Genomic DNA, 7,946 nt, shown 5'->3' with positions numbered 1-7,946 from the left:
GCAAAAAGAAGTTGTTGGACTGGAAAATAAATCAGGAATCTAACATCTGAAGGAGGTCATAGAGAAATGAAGTCCCAAACTATTATACAGACATGTACAGGGGACCAGTATCAAGTGGTCCAGCATATCTTACCAAGCCCTCTGTAGCTTCAGTAAATTCTACTTGGTTAACTGTGGCTAGACTGGCTTCCCTAAACAAGGAATGTAGACCAGGCCCAACGTCACATGATGACCTGTAGGTCTATGGAGAACATCATCAGGACAGTTCCAGCTTCTTTTCCCCTAGGTCACCTTCTCAGACTGTGCTAACTCTGGGACATGTTAGGAAAGCCCAAACTAGCATCTCAGTTGTGTCTATTACAAGGGATTCAGACATGAATCCAGCATGCTCTTGTTTCTCGCCGGAAGTTTATTTATCATTGTGAGATGCTGACAGAGACTCCAAAACATTACTCAGCTACAGGAACAAGGAGTCAGGCAGAAGAGCAGGGGCTAAACAAATCCATATGCTCAGGGGAAGGGTGGTTCTGGCTGTAGCACACGCCTGCCTCTTGGATCAGTTTCCTGGCCAGCCTCCACTGTGGGATCATGCCTGGATCTTAAGAAATGACAGCCCTTGAGTAAAAATTAAATATAATTAATGTTGCTGAAATTCTGTGTGAAATCAGACCTCATGACCCAGAGTGTGACAAAAGTCAGCTTACAATTAGCATTGCTGCTGATCGCAGGATTTTATGCACCCAGAAATATGAGGCCATGGAGCTATACGGCAGCCAAACTTGAGATGGCTTTCGGTGATCTTTTACTCATGGTACTTGCATTTTTGAGTGGTCCCCTTTTCCCTTGTGTCAGTCACTAGACTGTGGCCACTAGAAGGCAATGGAAGTAGCAACGTGTCATTTCTAAGACCAAACAGCATGGTGAGCTCTTCCTTTCTGAGTCTTTGAATCGTTCAGTCTGAGGAGGCTACCTTCCATCTTGTGAGAATACCCCCAGAAGTCTTGCAGATTGATCCCTGTGGCGAGGAACTGAGACCTCCAACCAGGAGTCCTTGAGGAAGGAAGGCCTCCAGACAGTAGCTTTATGAATGAGCTATCCTCAAGAAGGTTGCTCCAACTGGCACCAACCACTTGATAGTTATCTCAGGAGATAGGCTGAGTCAGAACCGTCTAGCTAAATAATTTCCAGATTGCTGGTTCTCAGTAACTTAAAAGCTCCAGCATGCTTGAGACCTTAGGTTCAAAAATCTTAGTAGCACAGGAAGTAAAGGTGTGCACCTCTCAAATAACATCAGTTAAACAAGAGATCCTAAGGCTGCCACTCCCAGCCATTGCAGCTGAAATTCACGGGGCTATCTGTATCAAAGGGATATCTAATATTACTCTTGTCCAAAGGGATGAATCCAATATGGTTCAGAGAAAACCTCTCAGATATTTAAGAACAACAGCCATTTGGACTGAAACAGTACCAAATTGAAAGGTATCTTTAGACCAAAATCATAGAAGAGCTGGACAACATGGCTGGAAACAAGATCACATCTTTTTTAAAAATAAAAATAAAAAGGAAGTGTGAAGAGTGGGAGGTGAGGAGGGGACCACTAGGACTGCAGGGACACATGAGCACATGGCACATGTGCAGGCCAGAGGACAACCTGGGGTGTGACCCCTCTCTGGTACTGTCCTACCCTTGTTTTCTGGTTGCTTTCATTTTGAGACAAGGTCACTCTGCTTCTCTCACTAGGACCTTGGGACTTGCCAATACACCAAGCCCACTGGCCAGGGAACTCCATGGGTCGTGAAATTAATAGTGAGTACCACCATGCTCAGCTTTGACTTTTTATGCAAGTGCTGGGAATCGAACTAGGGTCCTTATGCTTGTATGACAAGCAATTTGTCATTGGTATTATCACCCCAGCCCTAAGGTCAAATCTTAGCCAAAGAACTCCCAGTTTTTTTTCTGGGTAAATCTTAGAGATGCCTCAAACTAGAGAGTCCTTTTTGAAGGCCATTTCTCCTACATGTAAGCACATGTGTCTGTAGCGTATTGGTTTTATCATGATATTCGAGGGCCTCCATACTCCAGAAGAACTACAGGTGAGAAGCTGAGTTTTTGAGGCACCTGGAGCACTTCAACTTCCAATTTAAATTAATCTCTATGACTACTGTGGTACAGCATTGCTTGGGCACCTCTGGGTAGATGGGGATTTCATTTTGTATCTATAGACAGAAAGTGTATTGTCCTGGTTTTGTATCCGTGTTTTTATTTTGTGCCCTTCTATTCAATTTTCCTCCCCTCAGATGTATTGACTCATTTTAACAAAGACAATAAAGTGGAGGTGAAGGTGGGTGGCGGCGGACACCAGGTCATGGGACAACCACAGCCTCCTGCCTGCCCTCTTCTCCTGGATGAAACCAGATGCTGTGTCATGAGGACAATTGGACAGCACATGGAGATACATACACCATAGGAGCAAGGTATCTTGCCGACACTCACATAAGTGTTCTGTCTTCAGAGTAGACACTGAAGACAGCATCAGTGAATCCTTCAATAGTTTACCACAGAATCCACAGACAGCATGCTCAGGAGAGATGCTGCCCAGTTATGATACGTCTGAACTCCCTACCAACAGTAGGGAGAGTAAACATGGACAACCCAACCTCTTCTATGAGAGACGCATATTAGCTATAATGAATGAGAGTAAAATAAAACCAGAATTTTAAACATCTGATACCTGCTTAGAAATGGCTTGTAACTATATAACCCAGCCTTAAGTAATTGAAACGTTAGATTTACTTAATGTTAAAAACAGAAACAAAGCCAGGCAATGCCAGTGCACAACTTTAATCCCAGCACTTGGGAGGCAGAGACAGGCAGGTCTCTCTGAACGGGAGGTCATCCTGGTCTACAGAGTAAGTTCCAGAGCAACCAAGGCTACACAGAGAAACCCTGTCTCAAAGAATAAATAAAGAACCCACAAATAAAACCCATAGCCAGGGAAATACAATGAAGGAGCTATATTTCATAGGCATCTCAGCAAGGTAACAATAACCCTGGCCTCCCTTCCTGCTGGGTATAACCACTAAAACTTGGCCCTCCTCTGTGTATTCAATGTTGGATGAAAGGAAAGCCATTGTTTCCTAAGTAAATGGTTCTCAAATGCATAGGGGGGAAAAATCTTATGAGAATGTTTGAAACTATTTTCACATCCCAAGTCCAGAGAGGCAGTTTTCAGAGCATCTGAAGAAAGGCTTAAGAATCTGCACTTTTAATAAGATCACCAGGAGATTCTCATGCCATTGGTCTTCAGACAATACTTTGACAATCTCTGGGCAAGTAAGTGATAAATGCTCTACTGATGACATGAACTTCTGTCTTACTTTTCTACTGTTGAGACAAAGCACAATAACCAAGGCAATTTATAAAATAAATTTAACTGAGGGCTTGCTTACAGATTCAGAGAGTGCGTTCATGGCCATCATAACGGCCTACATGGCAGGCAGCCATGGTGCTAGAAAAGTAGTTTGGGAGCCACTGTCTAATCCACAAGCATAAGAGATACTTAGGAACGGTGTGGACTTTTGACACTTCAAAGCCTACCTCTGGTGGCACTCCTCCTCCAAGTAGGCCACACCTCCTAATCCTTCCCAAACAGTTCCATCAACGGTGGATCAAACATTTGAACAATATAAGCCCATTAGGGTGGGGGGACATTCTCAACCAAACCACCACAGCTTTCAATAAAATAAAGTGGAGATGAGACATCCCGCTGAGAAGAGGACACTACCTGGGAATTGCAGTCAACATAAAGGGGTGAGGGCTTAGACTCTCATGTGCCTTAACCGTGTGGCCCTGAGAAAGTCGCTTCCTTTCTCTGCGCCTCTTTTTCTATGTTCATAACAAGAATAATCTTCATCTTGTCAGGATCCTGGTAAGAAATCAATAAAGTAGGGTTTAGAGTTACTCTGGAACAGAATCTAAGCTAGTATACGTGTTCAACAGATAAAAGATGCCACAAATAACCACAAAGGCTGCTGGAAAGACAACTCAGGTAAAGTAACCAGTTTGCAAACATAAAAACCCCAAAACCCACATAAAAGCCAAAGCCCGTGTGGTAGTCCCCAAAGCATAGCATATAGGTAATCCTAGCACTGGGGAGGTAGAGACAGAGGACTTCCAAAGAGCCAGCCAACTGGCTAGACCAGCAAGTTCTTGGTTCAAGTGAGAAATCCCACCTCTATATATTACCTATTAGGTGGTGTGTGTTCAACAAAAGACAGCCAGCATCAACTCTCTCTCTCTCTCTCTCTCTCTCTCTCTCTCTCTCTCTCTCTCTCTCACACACACACACACACACACACACACACACACACAGAGAGAGAGAGACTCTCACACACACACAGAGAGAGAGAGAGAGAGAGAGAGAGAGAGAGAGAGAGCGCACACAGTAACATCAGCACTCTGGAAAGAATGTAAGGAGCTAGAGGAAGTCAGGGTCAAGCTCCTCCAGAGGAGATCGTAGTGAAGATTAAATAAGATGGAGAAACATGAAGTGTCCTACACCGCACACAAACCACTCCATGGGGACCATTTGCTTTCTCAGTGTGCACTCTCCTTCCGTTTCTTTGAGGGCTCACACTCCCAGGGTGCACCAAACATCCTGTGCTGATTAGTTGTTTGTTCCTGTTTTTGTTTGTTTGTTGTTTGTTTTTTGCCAACTTAACATAAGCTACAGTCATCTAGGAAAAGCCGACCTTAATTGAGAGGTTGGCTCCATCGAGGCACCCAGAGGTGGATCTGCAGGCATTATTCTCAATTAGTAATTGATGTGGGAGGACCCAGACCACTGTGCCATCCAGCCCTTGGGCGTCTGAGGAAACAAACCATGAACAAGACAAGAGGAGCAAGAGAGTAAGCAGCATTCCTAGCATCCCTCTGAGGTCTTTCTTGCCTGTTCCGCTCCTGCCTGCAGGTTCCTGCCCTGCTTGAGTTCCTGCCCTAGCTTCCCGCCACGATGGACTGTGATCTGAACACAGGTAAGGCTTGTCCTTCCTCAAGTCACTCTTGGTCACGGTGTTTCTTCACAGAGATAGAAAAGTAAACGAGGACAAGTGCTTTTTGAATACTCGGGCTTTAAGACTGCATTAAGCAACACCACAGACACTTCCTAATGCATATTAGAGCCAGTGGGGAGCTCAGTTCCCACTCAGTAACTTTAAAGAAGATTGAAATCTAAAGAGGTAAAGGACAGGAGAAAGCCACATCTAGTGGGTGGCCATGTCAAGTTGGCGTTGAGCCGTGTCTCTCAATCTCCAGCCTTTCGTTCTCTCATCCCAGCCACAGTTGGTATCCCCCAACCATTCAAAGTGTGGGTGAAAAACAGACAGTGAGGAGCTGTGGATGTGGTTCAGTGATTAAAAACACATACGGGTTGGGATTTAGCTCAGTGGTAGAGCGCTTGCCTAGGAAGCGCAAGGCCCTGGGTTCGGTCCCCAGCTCCGAAAAAAGAAAAAAAAAAAAAAAAAAAAAAAAAAAAAACACATACTACTCTTGAAGAGGACCTGAGTTCCGCTCCCAACACCCATGTTGGCCAGCTTACAACCCCCTGTGACTCCAGCTCCAGATGGGTTCAACTTCTCCAGCCTCTAACAGCATCTGCACTCAAATGCAGACACACGCACACATGCACTCACAACTGAAAATAAAATAAAATTTATAAATAAAATGGACTCTAAGGAAAGGGATTACTTTAATCGAAACAGGTACAGAGAAGCTATGGCTGTGGGTGTTAGGTTGGATGGATGGGGTTGTGTAAGAGTTCCAGGCCACTGACTGTATCAGGCTCTGGGTTCCATATCCCAGATGCTCTCTGTCATAGTGCCTACCCTCAAGAGATCTGTCGCCATGGCAGAGGCTAGAGAGCATGCCCCATATACCTCCATATATCTAAAGTGCTAGGGTGTGGACATGTGTGGATGCTTCCTGAAGCAAAAATAGATCGAGCATCTGGTTCCATTAGGCACTCATGAGGAGGTGTACTTGAAAGGTAGCAGGTCATTATAGAAGGCCCATCTGACCTTAGACCCAAGCCGTGAGTCTGCCTCTCACCTGCTGTGAAACCCTAGGTCTCTCCCTTGTTCCTTCAGAGCCTCTATTTCCTCGGTTACAAAAAGAACACCTTCTATCTTTTCAGCTTCTATCGTGTCAGCTTCCATGATTGACAGCACTCACATTCAGTTATATAGAGTCTTGGTCATGGGTGCAACCATAGGGGAAAGTGGGTAGCGGTGTCTAAGAATCAGGTTAAATGAGGCTCGCCAACAACACGCTGCTTACTGAACACTGGGAGGACGGAGACATTCCCGAAGCATTCACCCCGCAGCCAGTGGGATAAATGAAGGCAGAGAGATGTTCTCAAGTTGTGCCAAACCCATCCACAGCTGTCCCAGAATGCAGAGTAAGAAGGGCCCGTGAAGAACCGAAGCTCAGGAAGCCCTGGATCCCTGAGTCCCACCCCTACACACTAAGCTCCAGAGAGGCGGCCATGTGGTGGAAGGCAAGTCGGCAGGCTCTGGGGACCGGTCCCAAACATCCGGAACCCATTGCTCTCTCTCAGGGCACAGGGCTCCAAAGACATGCTGAGCGGAAGATGGCGGGGCTTTGTTTTATTTTTGGATTTTGCCAAATCAAAAGAATTTGGAAAATTGTGAGAGCCGTTGTGCTGAAATGCGCACTCTGCCAGGTTGATGTGGGCCTGTTTATAAGTAATTCAATCTGAGGCAGGGAGGAGCTGCAAACGGGACATACACACACACACATACATACACATATACCCACACATGCGCACGTGCGCATGCACGCACGCAAACACACTCAGTCAACACCACCCTTGTGGTGAGGCCCATCTTCCCTTGCCGTTTCCTGAGAGGGTGGCCCAGGCACATGGGCTCTCGGCCAGTATTCATTCATCCATTGGCACCAGTGATGAGCTCTGGAGATGACATGGGGAGCCCAGCAGAGGAAGTTCCTCCCTTCATGGCTCTTCTTTGTGGAGCCTACATAAGCAAAGAGGGGTAGAGGCCAGATGTGGGAAGAACTCATGAGTGAAGGAGGGTTAGGGTAAGGAGACAGGTGGCCAACACTGATAGAGTCCTCCCTGCCAGCCCCATCTTCTCCCCACTCTTCTTATTGAGGACCCCTTGATTTTAGAACCCAGATCCCTTCCCTTACCCCAAGCGCTTTGTCACAGCAGGTCTAAAAATGTCTATCAACTGCCCCTGTTCAGCAGCCAGCCTGAGGTGACCCACATTCCATCAACAACCATAGGAGCCCTCCTACCCAGAGCCCAGAACGTCTTCTCTACATAAAAGACAGTCATTTCGCCCTTCCGGAATCCTTCTTTCAGGAACATAAACAAAATGGCTTGGAGATATAGCGACACTTTTCCAACTATGCAGCAAAACTGCCAGTACGTTAAAGCATCAGGCAGTTCAAGCAGAGTGAATGACAGATTCAATGCTACGAGAGCCGAACTGCCTTCCTCTAGACACCAGCCTGGTGAGACCAAAAAGGAAACAGAAAGAAAGGAAAAAAAGATAAAAGGGTCACTATTTGTAAACTCTGCTCTTAATTGGCATTTCCTGTTACTTGTAGCTAAATGTATCCCTAACGCACAGGACAAAAGATGCTGTCCATACCATCTGGCAAAAGCCAGCTTCAGGTGACCAATGATCTCAGCCCCAGGGAGAGCTTACTAAATTATTCCCATAACCATTTCTTGCTTTTCACTGTAAGCTGATACTAGAATTACATTTGGAGGGGCCAGGTAAGACGGACTTTATACTCTGTGTGTGTGTGTGTGTGTGTGTGTGTGTGTGTGTGTGTGTGTGGAGCTAGGAGAGTTGCTATTTAAAAGTGGCTATTGCTTCATGTCTAATAATAAGCCCTCG

This window comes from Rattus norvegicus, chromosome 10 (genome assembly GCF_021556685.1).
Source record: "Rattus norvegicus strain SHRSP/BbbUtx chromosome 10, alternate assembly SHRSP_T2T, whole genome shotgun sequence".
Taxonomy (NCBI): domain Eukaryota; kingdom Metazoa; phylum Chordata; class Mammalia; order Rodentia; family Muridae; genus Rattus; species Rattus norvegicus.
The sequence above is the reverse complement of the archived record's forward strand: the minus strand, read 5'-3'. Positions refer to the sequence as shown.